A 6,360-nucleotide genomic window follows, 5' to 3' on the forward strand; every position below is an offset into this window, starting at 1 on the left:
TGAAGCACTAAAAGGAGGCTTTAAAATTTTCATTCTAGTGTCCTTCGTTTGGGAGAAAAATGCAAAGGTACAATACAGCTTTTCCTTGCCGATATCTCTCTTTTGCAAAGAGATAGGCATTGGAAAATTCAGGGCTATAACGTGTAGATGAAGCACTAATAGGAGGCTTTAAAATTTTCATTCTAGTGTCCTTCGTTTGGGAGAAAAATGCAAAGGTACAATACAGCTTTTCCTTGCCGATATCTCTCTTTTGCAAAGAGATAGGCATTGGAAAATTCAGGGCTATAACGTGTAGATGAAGCACTAACAGGAGGCTTTAAAATTTTCATTCTAGTGTCTTTCGTTTGGGAGAAAAATGCAAAGGTACAATACAGCTTTTCCTTGCCGATATCTCTCTTTTGCAAAGAGCTAGGCATTGGAAAATTCAGGGCTATAACGTGTAGATGAAGCACTAACAGTAGACTTTAAAATTTTCATTCTAGTGTCTTTCGTTTGGGAGAAAAATGCAAAGGTACAATACAGCTTTTCCTTGCCAATATCTCTCTTTTGCAAAGAGCTAGGCATTGGAAAATTCAGGGCTATAACGTGTAGATGAAGCACTAACAGGAGGCTTTAAAATTTTCATTCTAGTGTCTTTCGTTTGGGAGAAAAATGCAAAGGTACAATACAGTTTTTCCTTGCCGATATCTCTCTTTTGCAAAGAGATAGGCATTGGAAAATTCAGGGCTATAACGTGTAGATGAAGCACTAACAGGAGGCTTTAAAATTTTCATTCTAGTGTCTTTCGTTTGGGAGAAAAATGCAAAGGTACAATACAGCTTTTCCTTGCCGATATCTCTCTTTTGCAAAGAGATAGGCATTTGAAAATTCAGGGCTATAACGTGTAGATGAAGCACTAACAGGAGGCTTTAAAATTTTCATTCTAGTGTCCTTCGTTTGGGAGAAAAATGCAAAGGTACAATACAGCTTTTCCTTGCCGATATCTCTCTTTTGCAAAGAGATAGGCATTGGAAAATTCAGGGCTATAACGTGTAGATGAAGCACTAATAGGAGGCTTTAAAATTTTCATTCTAGTGTCCTTCGTTTGGGAGAAACATGCAAAGGTACAATACAGCTTTTCCTTGCCGATATCTCTCTTTTGCAAAGAGATAGGCATTGGAAAATTCAGGGCTATAACGTGTAGATGAAGCACTAACAGGAGGCTTTAAAATTTTCATTCTAGTGTCTTTCGTTTGGGAGAAAAATGCAAAGGTACAATACAGCTTTTCCTTGCCGATATCTCTCTTTTGCAAAGAGCTAGGCATTGGAAAATTCAGGGCTATAACGTGTAGATGAAGCACTAATAGGAGGCTTTAAAATTTTCATTCTAGTGTCTTTCGTTTGGGAGAAAAATGCAAAAGTACAATGCTGCTTTTCCTTGCCGATATCTCTCTTTTGCAAAGAGATAGGCATTGGAAAATTCAGGGCTATAACGTGTAGATGAAGCACTAACAGGAGGCTTTAAAATTTTCATTCTAGTGTCCTTCGTTTGGGAGAAAAATGCAAAGGTACATTACAGCTTTTCCTTGCCAATATCTCTCTTTTGCAAAGAGCTAGGCATTGGAAAATTCAGGGCTATAACGTGTAGATGAAGCACTAACAGGAGGCTTTAAAATTTTCATTCTAGTGTCCTTCGTTTGGGAGAAAAATGCAAAGGTACAATACAGCTTTTCCTTGCCGATATCTCTCTTTTGCAAAGAGATAGGCATTGGAAAATTCAGGGCTATAACGTGTAGATGAAGCACTAACAGGAGGCTTTAAAATTTTCATTCTAGTGTCTTTCGTTTGGGAGAAAAATGCAAAGGTACAATACAGCTTTTCCTTGCCGATATCTCTCTTTTGCAAAGAGCTAGGCATTGGAAAATTCAGGGCTATAACGTGTAGATGAAGCACTAACAGTAGACTTTAAAATTTTCATTCTAGTGTCTTTCGTTTGGGAGAAAAATGCAAAGGTACAATACAGCTTTTCCTTGCCAATATCTCTCTTTTGCAAAGAGCTAGGCATTGGAAAATTCAGGGCTATAACGTGTAGATGAAGCACTAACAGGAGGCTTTAAAATTTTCATTCTAGTGTCTTTCGTTTGGGAGAAAAATGCAAAGGTACAATACAGCTTTTCCTTGCCGATATCTCTCTTTTGCAAAGAGATAGGCATTTGAAAATTCAGGGCTATAACGTGTAGATGAAGCACTAACAGGAGGCTTTAAAATTTTCATTCTAGTGTCCTTCGTTTGGGAGAAAAATGCAAAGGTACAATACAGCTTTTCCTTGCCGATATCTCTCTTTTGCAAAGAGATAGGCATTGGAAAATTCAGGGCTATAACGTGTAGATGAAGCACTAATAGGAGGCTTTAAAATTTTCATTCTAGTGTCCTTCGTTTGGGAGAAACATGCAAAGGTACAATACAGCTTTTCCTTGCCGATATCTCTCTTTTGCAAAGAGATAGGCATTGGAAAATTCAGGGCTATAACGTGTAGATGAAGCACTAACAGGAGGCTTTAAAATTTTCATTCTAGTGTCTTTCGTTTGGGAGAAAAATGCAAAGGTACAATACAGCTTTTCCTTGCCGATATCTCTCTTTTGCAAAGAGCTAGGCATTGGAAAATTCAGGGCTATAACGTGTAGATGAAGCACTAATAGGAGGCTTTAAAATTTTCATTCTAGTGTCTTTCGTTTGGGAGAAAAATGCAAAAGTACAATGCTGCTTTTCCTTGCCGATATCTCTCTTTTGCAAAGAGATAGGCATTGGAAAATTCAGGGCTATAACGTGTAGATGAAGCACTAACAGGAGGCTTTAAAATTTTCATTCTAGTGTCCTTCGTTTGGGAGAAAAATGCAAAGGTACATTACAGCTTTTCCTTGCCAATATCTCTCTTTTGCAAAGAGCTAGGCATTGGAAAATTCAGGGCTATAACGTGTAGATGAAGCACTAACAGGAGGCTTTAAAATTTTCATTCTAGTGTCTTTCGTTTGGGAGAAAAATGCAAAGGTACAATACAGCTTTTCCTTGCCGATATCTCTCTTTTGCAAAGAGCTAGGCATTGGAAAATTCAGGGCTATAACGTGTAGATGAAGCACTAATAGGAGGCTTTAAAATTTTCATTCTAGTGTCTTTCGTTTGGGAGAAAAATGCAAAAGTACAATGCTGCTTTTCCTTGCCGATATCTCTCTTTTGCAAAGAGATAGGCATTGGAAAATTCAGGGCTATAACGTGTAGATGAAGCACTAACAGGAGGCTTTAAAATTTTCATTCTAGTGTCCTTCGTTTGGGAGAAAAATGCAAAGGTACATTACAGCTTTTCCTTGCCAATATCTCTCTTTTGCAAAGAGCTAGGCATTGGAAAATTCAGGGCTATAACGTGTAGATGAAGCACTAACAGGAGGCTTTAAAATTTTCATTCTAGTGTCCTTCGTTTGGGAGAAAAATGCAAAGGTACATTACAGCTTTTCCTTGCCAATATCTCTCTTTTGCAAAGAGCTAGGCATTGGAAAATTCAGGGCTATAACGTGTAGATGAAGCACTAACAGGAGGCTTTAAAATTTTCATTCTAGTGTACTTCGTTTGGGAGAAAAATGCAAAGGTACAATACAGCTTTTCCTTGCCGATATCTCTCTTTTGCAAAGAGATAGGCATTGGAAAATTCAGGGCTATAACGTGTAGATGAAGCACTAATAGGAGGCTTTAAAATTTTCATTCTAGTGTCCTTCGTTTGGGAGAAAAATGCAAAGGTACAATACAGCTTTTCCTTGCCGATATCTCTCTTTTGCAAAGAGATAGGCATTGGAAAATTCAGGGCTATAACGTGTAGATGAAGCACTAACAGGAGGCTTTAAAATTTTCATTCTAGTGTCTTTCGTTTGGGAGAAAAATGCAAAGGTACAATACAGCTTTTCCTTGCCGATATCTCTCTTTTGCAAAGAGCTAGGCATTGGAAAATTCAGGGCTATAACGTGTAGATGAAGCACTAACAGGAGGCTTTAAAATTTTCATTCTAGTGTCTTTCGTTTGGGAGAAAAATGCAAAGGTACAATACAGCTTTTCCTTGCCGATATCTCTCTTTTGCAAAGAGATAGGCATTGGAAAATTCAGGGCTATAACGTGTAGATGAAGCACTAACAGTAGGCTTTAACATTTTCATTCTAGTGTCTTTCGTTTGGGAGAAAAATGCAAAGGTACAATACAGCTTTTCCTTGCCGATATCTCTCTTTTGCAAAGAGATAGGCATTGGAAAATGCAGGGCTATAACGTGTAGATGAAGCACTAACAGGAGGCTTTACAATTTTCATTCTAGTGTCTTTCGTTTGGGAGAAAAATGCAAAAGTACAATGCAACTTTTCCTTGCCGATATCTCTCTTTTGCAAAGAGATAGGCATTGGAAAATGCAGGGCAATAACGTGTAGATGAAGCACTAACAGGAGGCTTTAAAATTTTCATTCTAGTGTCTTTCGTTTGGGAGAAAAATGCAAAGGTACAATACAGCATTTCCTTGCCGATATCTCTCTTTTGCAAAGAGATAGGCATTGGAAAATTCAGGGCTATTACGTGTAGATGAAGCACTAACAGGAGGCTTTAAAATTTTCATTCTAGTGTCCTTCGTTTGGGAGAAAAATGCAAAGGTACAATACAGCTTTTCCTTGCCGATATCTCTCTTTTGCAAAGAGATAGGCATTGGAAAATTCAGGGCTATAACGTGTAGATGAAGCACTAACAGGAGGCTTTAAAATTTTCATTCTAGTGTCTTTCGTTTGGGAGAAAAATGCAAAGGTACAATACAGCTTTTCCTTGTCGATATCTCTCTTTTGCAAAGAGCTAGGCATTGGAAAATTCAGGGCTATAACGTGTAGATGAAGCACTAACAGTAGGATTTAAAATTTTCATTCTAGTGTCTTTCGTTTGGGAGAAAAATGCAAAGGTACAATACAGCTTTTCCTTGCCGATATCTCTCTTTTGCACAGAGATAGGCATTGGAAAATTCAGGGCTATAACGTGTAGATGAAGCACTAACAGGAGGCTTTAAAATTTTCATTCTAGTGTCTTTCGTTTGGGAGAAAAATGCAAAGGTACAATACAGTTTTTCCTTGCCGATATCTCTCTTTTGCAAAGAGATAGGCATTGGAAAATTCAGGGCTATAACGTGTAGATGAAGCACTAATAGGAGGATTTAACATTTTCATTCTAGTGTCCTTCGTTTGGGAGAAAAATGCAAAGGTACAATACAGCTTTTCCTTGCCGATATCTCTCTTTTGCAAAGAGATAGGCATTGGAAAATTCAGGGCTATAACGTGTAGATGAAGCACTAACAGGAGGCTTTAAAATTTTCATTCTAGTGTCTTTCGTTTGGGAGAAAAATGCAAAGGTACAATACAGCTTTTCCTTGCCGATATCTCTCTTTTGCAAAGAGCTAGGCATTGGAAAATTCAGGGCTATAACGTGTAGATGAAGCACTAACAGTAGGCTTTAACATTTTCATTCTAGTGTCTTTCGTTTGGGAGAAAAATGCAAAGGCACAATACAGCTTTTCCTTGCCGATATCTCTCTTTTGCAAAGAGATAGGCATTGGAAAATTCAGGGCTATAACGTGTAGATGAAGCACTAACAGTAGGCTTTAACATTTTCATTCTAGTGTCTTTCGTTTGGGAGAAAAATGCAAAGGCACAATACAGCTTTTCCTTGCCGATATCTCTCTTTTGCAAAGAGATAGGCATTGGAAAATTCAGGGCTATAACGTGTAGATGAAGCACTAACAGGAGGCTTTAAAATTATCATTCTAGTGTCTTTCGTTTGGGAGAAAAATGCAAAAGTACAATACACTTTTCCTTGCCGATATCTCTCTTTTGCAAAGAGATAGGCATTGGAAAATTCAGGGCTATAACGTGTAGATGAAGCACTAATAGGAGGCTTTAACATTTTCATTCTAGTATCCTTCGTTTGGGAGAAAAATGCAAAGGTACAATACAGCTTTTCCTTGCCGATATCTCTCTTTTGCAAAGAGCTAGGCATTGGAAAATGCAGGGCTATAACGTGTAGATGAAGCACTAACAGTAGGCTTTAAAATTTTCATTCTAGTGTCTTTCGTTTGGGAGAAAAATGCAAAGGTACAATACAGCTTTTCCTTGCCGATATCTCTCTTTTGCAAAGAGCTAGGCATTGGAAAATTCAGGGCTATAACGTGCAGATGAAGCACTAACAGTAGGATTTAAAATTTTCATTCTAGTATCTTTCGTTTGGGAGAAAAATGCAAAGGTACAATACAGCTTTTCCTTGCCGATATCTCTCTTTTGCAAAGAGATAGGCATTGGAAAATTCAGGGCTATAACGTGT

The sequence above is a fragment of the Pseudophryne corroboree genome, unplaced genomic scaffold (assembly GCF_028390025.1).
Source record: "Pseudophryne corroboree isolate aPseCor3 unplaced genomic scaffold, aPseCor3.hap2 scaffold_207, whole genome shotgun sequence".
Taxonomy (NCBI): domain Eukaryota; kingdom Metazoa; phylum Chordata; class Amphibia; order Anura; family Myobatrachidae; genus Pseudophryne; species Pseudophryne corroboree.